Source organism: Ahaetulla prasina, chromosome 9, assembly GCF_028640845.1.
Source record: "Ahaetulla prasina isolate Xishuangbanna chromosome 9, ASM2864084v1, whole genome shotgun sequence".
NCBI classification, from domain to species: Eukaryota; Metazoa; Chordata; class Lepidosauria; order Squamata; family Colubridae; genus Ahaetulla; species Ahaetulla prasina.
In genome coordinates this window covers 30,920,323-30,930,048 of record NC_080547.1, presented here as the reverse complement: position 1 = coordinate 30,930,048, position 9,726 = coordinate 30,920,323, and positions in this window count along the sequence as shown.

Genomic DNA, 9,726 nt, shown 5'->3' with positions numbered 1-9,726 from the left:
GTCAAATGGGAGCCTTCTGCAAGTAACTTCCCATTATTGCACATTTTATGGAGGAGGACCAAATATTTTTTGCTGGAGAAAGAAACATATTCCACAAGAAGCATATTCCTCAGCATACAGAGATCAAGTTGTTTTTCTAAAGTCTTGTCCATAGCATTCTTAGCAGATCAGGGGGTCAAGTAGGCACATGGGCTGGATAGTTTACCTCAGTCATTTCATAGGTAAGATAAATGTAACACTCACCCTGCAGGAGATCTCCACCAACAATTTCTATTTTTACAAGATAAACTAGATTCAAAGCCTGTTCAAATTAAATAAGGATGGTCAATGCAAATGTGTAAGACTTTATTAGCACAGTGAGAGTCTATTTTAGTGGAACCTTTCTAGGATCTTCTTATTACCTGGAATTTCTGCCAAAGAATGGAACTGTGACTCCTCAACCCACCCCAAACACATAGCATTTGTTCTACATCCCACCATGTCGGCCCATAAATAAGGGGGGGGGGTGCTGTTTTAGTGAAAGATTCCTATGCTTTAATGATTGTGATATCTTCATACTGATATTGTCCCGAACATCACTTGCTGGGGAATAAGTGTGGAAGAAGGTTATTGCTTTATGTTCTGTTTGGGGACTTTTTAAAATATTGAATGGGCTTTAAAACATCTGATGGGATAACTTTGTATGCTGAATCTCATGGACAACCGATTTGATCTAGCAGAAGTCATATAACTTTAACTTTAGGCAAGTGATCTTTTCAGAAAATTGGCATAAGTCAATGAATGGGGGGGGGGGATGTCCCCAAATTTTGCCTGTTTTACCTCTTTCAAACTGAAGAGGGAGAATATGTGCTTTTGAAATTTCCCTTAAAAGAAAAGAAAATTTCCATAACTTTTGGAGATGTAATATGGTGTTTTTGCACTTGATTAGTTACAAGGTTGCTTTGGGTGAATTGGGTGAATGTACTTTTTAATTTTTTTAAATAATTTCTCCAGAAATCTTTAGCTTTTATGTACTTTAATTAAACTGCAAGAAAATCCCTCAGCATTCATGTGGGAATTTTTAAATTTGGGAAGCAAGTGTGGCCAGAGGTTATAAATTAATGAAGCCACATGTCACAGGGAACAAGGATACTAGCAATGCCATCCTTTGACTTCTTCCTCAATCAAACCAACTGAAAGATCTGATCAAGAGAAATTCAGAAGAAATTCTCAATCACTATTTCAAGCAGCTAAAAAGGTATTTAGAGAAATGAGAGGCAGATATTGGTACAGCATTCATATGAGTTCATATATTTATTTTAACTTTTTACACTTCAAGGGCTACATTAAAAACTCTACTTGGTTTGAGAGGGAGTTTCCTGATAGCTAGAAACAATTAAGGATGTCCTAGATCAATCACATTTATGTGGACAGGGTTGCTGAATGAGCTATATTTAAATAATTTTGAATAACCAAGGGTATAGTTGGTGCTGTTAATAGAATTTGTAGTAATGAAACATCATTGATTGTATTGTTGACATCATTGCTCTAAAATAAATGCAAGGTAAAAAAATAAAAGCTGGCTGTTTTGTTTTGATAAGAACTTAATATTCATCATCACAGATGGGGATGTAGTCATCACAATGTATTTTAAGTAACTGGCGAAGGAATGGACCCCAACATTTTAAATAAATAAATAGATGAGTTCAAGGATTATAAAATGAAAACAACAACAATCAGAAAATGGTGAGCAAAGGATAATTTGGCAATACACATACATGGCTATGGACTCTAAAGGAAACATAGAGAGATTTTACACCTCTATTATTAATAGTTTTTCCAGTTTTCCCAGTTGCAATGTATGGCTGTGAAAGTTGGACCATAAGAAAGGCTGAGTGCCAAAGAATTGAGGCCTTTGAACTCTGGTGCTGGAGAAGACTCCTGCGAGTCCCTTGGACTGCAAGGCGAACAAGCAAGTCAGTCCTAGAGGAGATCAACCCTGACTGCTCTTTAGAAGGCCAGATCCTGAAGATGAAACTGAAATACTTTGGCCACCTAAGGAGAAGGAAGGGCTCCTTGGAGAAGAGCCTAATGCTGGGAAAGATTGAGGGCAAAAGAAGAATGGGACGACAGAGAACGAGGTGGCTGGATGGAGTCACTGAAGCAGTTGGTGTGAGCTTAAATCAGGGGTGGGATTCAAATAATTTAACAACCGGTTCTCTGCCCTAATGATTTCTTCCAACAACCATTTCATCAAACTGCTCAGAAAGGTAACAACCGGTTCTCCCAAAGTGGTGCGAACTGGATGAATCCCACCACTGGCTTAAATGGACTCCAGAGTATGGTAGAGGACAGGAAGGCCTGGAGGAACATTGTCCATGGGGTTGCAATGCGTTGGACACGACTTTGCAACTAACAAAAAAAATATTATTTTAAAAGAAAGTAGTAGACAATCCAATCTGATCATAAAAACTGGGATTTAAAAAGATTTTTTTTAAAACAAAATACATATATTTTGGCAGTGCAAGTGGGAGAAAAGAGGGACAAATGGTATTTGGACTGAACAAGAGAAACTTGACACCAAATGTTGCATTTTGAAGATTTCCTGTCTCTGTCCATCAGTCAGTCTTCAGTGCCCTCCTGTGAGATACTCCATTCCTTTCTCCAAAAGGTTATTTCCCAGTCTCTTCCCAACAATTATTTCACATTCCTTTTTGTTGGTTTTTTAAGAGTAGCACACGCACACGCATGCACGCACACACAAACATATTCTTCCCTTCTCCAAAAAATATCCCAACACGGTGTAAGAGTGTTCAATAATAATAGAAAATTGACTTTTGGTTTAAAAAAAGAAATGTGGAATTCTCAGTGAATGGAGAATTCTGAAAGCAGGCAACCCAACCCTTGAACTCTCAAACAATTCTGCAATTAGCTGCACTTTGCTGATTAGACTTATAATTAGAGAAATGGGGAGGCTGTTATTTATTTATTTAATTGAATTTATATTGCTGCCTGTCATGTTCCTTTTCTACTGTTTCCAGCAGCTCCAGCCAGCAATTGGTAGTATTGCAGCCACATTAGATATCTATTGAGAGTAAGACGTTCCTCACTCCTGCATTGTTTGGGGTTAGGACTGGGAAGTGCTGATTTTCAATCTCTCCATCCCTGGTCTTTGAAAAAGGACAAAATGATGGTGTTCTGCTGCATTATGTTCTCCAACAAAGAAGTACAGTAAAGCTCAATCAACCTTTGACCGTCTTCTGTAACATTTTGTTGAGAAAAGGAATTGTATTTATTTGCTTATTTATCACATTTATGAACTGCCTATCTCCCTCAGAGATGGACTCTGGGCAGTGTACAATAAATCTACAGAGCTTAGAGCAGGGGTGTCCAAACTTGGTCCCTTTAAGACTTGTGGACTTCAACTCCCAGAGTCCCTCAGCCAGCAAAGCTGGCTGAGGAACTCTGGGAGTTGAAGTCCACAAGTCTTAAAGGGACCAAGTTTGGACACCCCTGGCTTAGAGGCTTGCAGATTCTTTAGTGCTATTTTTCTTGACCTTAACAAAGATCTTATCCACCTGTGGATTTTAGAAGTCAATTTCCACTTGAATTTTCACAGAACATAAAGGGATGGATGGACAGTTTGTAGTCCCAGAAGTATATCAGATATTATTTTCAGCCCAACATCCATTGTTGTAGGGCTGGAACTAGAAGGGAGGGTATTAGGTATATCCCCCCATTAACTTCTGCTGGAAAGGTAGGATAAGAATTAACAAGCAAACCATAAAATAGCAATATGTTCTCACTCTTCTGAACAGACCTATGTACAGGATCTAGTATGGTAGACCTTGAGCTGCCTGCTGTCTCATGTCCACCACCCTGTTTAGAGATTTAATCTCTCCGAAACTACAGCAGAACTTTCTACAGTGACAACAGTAGGAACATCTTAATCGATTTTAAAAAGTATTTCCTGCCTTTCAAATTAGAAAAAAACCAACCAGGGATTTTTTAACGGAGAACTTAGAGCAAACGGTAGAAATCCATTCTAGACAATAGGACCTCTGGATCTTACTCTCGTTTATCAACAGCATGGTAAACAACTATCTACCCCAAGCCCTCCTTTGAAAGATGGAGAATATATTTCTCTTCCCTTTGGGACATGGCCTTTGATCACAAGTCTGGGCTCTTTTGTGTAATGGATGTTTGTTTAACCAAAAAAGATTCCCTCCCCCATCCCAGGAGAGTCTTCTTATCATCATGCAAGGTGACGATTCAGACACTGGGATCAAATCTGCATTATGAGGAGGAAAACGATCATTCATGCTTCTAAACTGCTAATTGTCCTGACAAGAAACAAGGTAAATTAAAGGTCACTTCACATTCCTATGGTTGGCCAAGGAAACTGAGAAGCAGCTCCCCTAAATATTTTCCATCAAAACTATGGGTTTCCTCTGCATTTTTGTCATACAATGTCTGGAATTTGGTTCTGTCTGGGAAAAAAACAAGATAAAGAAAGTGTTGCGTTATAATAGTGTCCATTTGTGGATAGAAATATCAAGCCTTGAGTTTGTGGAGGAAGACGATACGCAAAGATCTATAGGCATAGATCTGGAGAAAAATCAGGGTCCTCCAACTTCTTTAATAGTCCTCAAAAAGAAGTACATTGCATGTCCAGGTGACTAGCAACTATCAACTCACTCTAAATAGCATACACAAATGTTCACCAAGACATACATTACTGTACGTTTATCATCCATGTGAAACACTGAAGAAAGGATAAGTGAAAAAGTAGGACCAAGTGGCATCAAGAGGGATGAATTCAGTGGTGAAATTCATTTTTTTACTACAGGTTCTGTGGGCGTGGCTTGGTGGGCGTGGCTTGGTGGGCTTAGCAGGGAAAGGATATGGCAAAATCCCCATTCCCACCCCACTCTGGGGTCAGCCAGAGGTGGTATTTACTGGTTCTCTGAACTACTCAAAATTTCTGCTACCAGTTCGAGCAGAACCTGCAAGAACCTGCTGGATTTCACCCCTGGATGAACCAATAGAAACAGTCTCACTAAAACTTCACATATGAATCTGTTATGTTTGCCTCCTCCATTAGATGCCTCCTAATATGGTGTAAAACCATTCTTACTGGCCATGTTGGCTGGTGTGGAGAAGGCAGGCAAGAAATTGTGGCCCAGCCAAGCAGGAGAAGACTGTACCAGAAGGTCCATTTCAGCCCCTGTCCTAAATTCTTCCATTACGAAAGAGGATGACATCTCTAGCTGCTTTCTCTAACTAGGGATTTTTTAAATTTATATATATATCCCTGGTTATCTCTCTCTCTCTCTTTCTCTCTCTCCCTCATTATATGTATATACATATACCCTATGTACACACACACACGCACGCACACACACACACACACCTTTAGCAATATGTATGTAGGAATGTAGATTCTTACCACCCACCATTGTTTGCACCTTTAACACCTGTATTTTTATTGAAATGTTTCTGAATATGTCTCCAAACTCAACTTATGAGCCTTATCCATCCCTTCCCATCTGTATGCTTGTACCATCCCCATAAATTTGGCTAAATATCAACCAAAGTAAGGGAGAACAAAAGCTAAAGATGCTAAAGGCAATTCTTTCTTTCTTTCTTTCTATCTATCTATCTATCTATCTATCTATCTATCTATCTATCTATCTATCTATCTATCTATCATCTGTCTGTCTGTCTGTCTGTCTATCCATCCATTCCACCCACCCACCCACCCCTGGTTATATGTATATACATAGATACAAATATGCCTTTAGCATCTCTACCTTTCGTTGTGCCTTGGTTTGGTTTATATCACTGGTCTACAAGCAGAAAGCTTCAGAAATGAAAGTAGCTTAATTTTACCAGAATTGGGTCAGTAATAAAGGATAATTAAGTATTAATTGGCTCCAGTTTCCAAGATACAGCTTCAGGTCAAAATTGCATTAAAATAATTCAAAATTATGAGTGGGATGTGCGATTATGCCCCATAACTTTTCTGCAAATGTGATACAGCAATGAGAATAGTGCCACACCAATCATTATAAATTTATCTTTATTGATTCCAATAACATAAATTTTCATTCATTTATTGGTTTTTCATGTAACATTTTCATGCTTTTTGCTGAAAAACTGACAAGCTCTAACATCAGATTAAATGACAAGGTTCCATCTTTATTCAGTATCTAAATTGCGCTTTTTTTTTTCTCTTGTGAACTGCAATAGGATCATCCCTGGGGAGATTCCAGCAGAAATCAGCAAGCATGGATGGACTCCATTTCCCTTGGTATCTTTCTCCATGCCTGTGATATCCTGGTGGAATCTCTCCCTATGCTCATCATTCGCTGCCCCACAGTTCAAAAGGAAATAGTCTAAATGCGAGTGTAAGAAGTGAATTTTCAGTGACATGTTCGCACCAAGCGCTTTATAGGACCTAAGCAAATTTTCCATGTGTTTTTCATAGTCACCTGCCTTGCTGCCCTCAAAGTAAAGGTTAATTTTATACACTTCCATGTGGTATCATTTTCATTGTTCTACCCTACTTTGTCGAGGTGTTATGAGGCATCATGATCATTAGATACCTCTCTCCCTTGTAGGCAAATATAGTCTCCTGGGTATAAATCTTTATTGTGAAATATTTTGAAAACTTTAGCCAACCAGCACCTTTATCACCTGTTTTCTAATTCATCTAATCAAAATATGTAAAATTAACACATTTTATCTCGGAGTTTGATAATTTCCCAAAATTTGTAGTTCAATGTATTTAGCCAAGTTTATGGGGATGGCACAAACATATAGATGGGAAGGGAGACCCATAAATTGAGTTTGGAGACATATTCAGGAACATGTCAATTAAAATACAGGTGCAAAAGGTGGCAACAATGGTGGGTGGGAAGAATTTACATTCCTTTCCATGCATTAGAATAAAAAAGCATTGATTAGACCAGCTTTCATCCTCTGCGTTGCTGGAGAACGGACTACATTGATTTAATGTTTGTAAGAATATCATGTGGTAAATATTACGAATCCATAGAAATGACATTTCTCTGAAACTCACAGTGTGCTAATCTTGTATTCTCACATTCCAACCCCCTTCTGGGAGGAACATATTAATGTGCTTGTTGAAGATCACTTATTCAAAAAGAAGGATGAATGCTAATCAAGTAGTCCTTGATTCTTTGGTCATCCTCCTTTCTAAATAAAGGTGAGGCAATTTGGACAGGAAATGTGGAATACTGCTTCAGCACTTCCAAGGGCTTTTAAGCCAAGATTTTGCCTAATCTGCAATGTTTGTTTACCAGAATGGTTCTGATTTGGCTAATGGCTATTACTAATTTGGCCACATGGGAGCAGGAAGTAGAACCACCCTGTGACAAACAGGATACTCTAACAACTCCCTCAAGGCATGTGGGAGTTGTAAGGTAGCTGGTTCATTCTGTTCCTAATATCCTAACATAGGCATGTTCAGAGGATGGAGGAAAGGATCTGTCCTTAAATCTTTTGAGCAACTGGACTGTTAATCAATTAGAATGGAGTAGTGTGAGTCCAAATACACTCTTCTTTTTTTATGGCTGAACAGGGAAAGACAGTTGAGTCCTAATGGTGAGTTGCTTTGATCCAACATGGAATTTCCTAACTATAGACCAGATGGAACTTACAAGATCAGTGTGGTTTATTCTCTATTATAGACCATTGGTATTCATGAATAATCTTATAGTGCAGAGTCTGTGATATCTAATTCTATCTCTTAATGTTCTTTGACTATGTTTGAAATCTGGGTCACACTTAACTAAGTCAAGTAAAAGCCTAACAGAAATCATGTAATATGTTTTTATTAACCAAAGTTTTCATTTATGTATGTATTAATTCTATAAGATACAGAAATATAAATAGTAGGAAAGATAGGGGAGGGAAAAGGGAAGGGAAAAGTGTGGGGAAAAAGAAAAATGGTGTTGACCTCCCTTTAGTGCAGTAGAATAAAATAATAACATCAAACCTCAACTTAAGTTTGGTTAAGGTTTTTATGCATTGTACAGACTCTCCCCATTTTATTATAGTTCAATGTATTATATAAACCTGGGTTAGGGTTAAATCAGTAACCAGAGTAAATGTGTTGTATAAATATAGCCAGTGGGTAATATACAAACAAATAAATACATCTGTGCAAATATATTGACAGTATGTATTAATTTATCAACCCCTCATAATACATAATTAATATTGTACGGTGCATCCTTGAAGCTCCTTCTGAACATCTTGATGTGGTTTCTGGAGATTAATACTTGGTAGGAAGGGCAATCTTCTGAGCATAAGGATATGTATGCGATTTTGTGTGTGTATGTGTGTGGTATTTTTTTTTCCTAGTGGTGTGGAGATCATTGCCTTCCAATCCACATTTGCCCCGTGTAGATAAACAAAGTGTGTCTGGGTCTCATCCCGGAGGCTAGCCTCCAAGCCTAGAGGAATAGCATTGGCCTCATATGCAGACAAAGTTTCACCCTGCTGTGACCCTAGAGCAATTAAGGCAACTCATTTGCAAAAGCTGTTGCCCCAAATGATTCTCAGAGAGGAGTGAACCTAACTTTTCTCCTCCCACCTCATGTTAAGCGTCATCAACCAAGGGCAAAGACATATGTGATATGTGATTTAAAGAAGAAGGAAGGCTGTGATGCCACCCACCTTGCCAGCTCAGAAAAAAGGCTAACCCACACTAGTAGATCACAGTGATTGGAGGGGCCCATATGTTTCCTTTTATCTCCAAGGTGGTGGTGGTGTTAGTTGACACAGGCCAATTCCAGTTGGTTTCCATTGGGTACATTGTGTTTCTGAGCTGGGGGGGGGGGCTGTCAACCATATGATTTGAAGGACTATTGTTCAGGGGTTCAAGCTGATTTTTTGCAAGGTGAAAGTCCTGGAATTTATCCATAGCACCTCCAACTCAGTCCAGGATAGAATCTTATCTAGATAGTTGAGATGTTATGCTGATGGGGGAAAGTGATGGAAATATAGGCCCACATATCTGGAAGGAAGTAAATTGTGGAAAGCAGCACAGACAATAACAAACTAAATTGATCTACAGTTTGACTTGATCTAAGGATTGTCCTACATACTTAAACTATCAATGCTTATAAAACAATACTGAATTATTCTCACTGATCTTAATCTTGTGATTTTTCCTCAAATATATTTATTGGAAGATGGGAGCCTATACATCTACCACATTTCTTAACTCTCCCAGAATGGAGAAAGTATGATGGAACATTCCACCAATTGTGTTCTGAAGAACTGGAGTCCACAGAGATCTTTACTTCTCAAGAAGACTTGCCACCTTTCTTGATGATTGAATCACTGAACCTAGTCCTCTTTATCTAATAAGACGCAGAGCTGGTTAGTTCTTGAATGGGAGATGGAAAATCCCAGGACTGTAAAGTAAATCAGAAATCTAAAACTATCTGGAAGAAAGAAATAACAAGTCACATCTGTGTGATTACCAGGAAAACTACATGGACATGACATATATAGTTAGCAGGAGTAAAGCTCTACTCAAAGCTGATTCTCTTTTTTATTTTTAGGGGATTAAGCATTCATCACTTGCCAGATGGTGCTTTTCTGAACCAATTGAACATAAAATAAGTTATCCAGAGTTGTTCACCAAAAGAAAAAGAACTGGTATTGAGGACCCTTGAAGAAAGTTTTCTACTGATTTAACTATTAGGACAC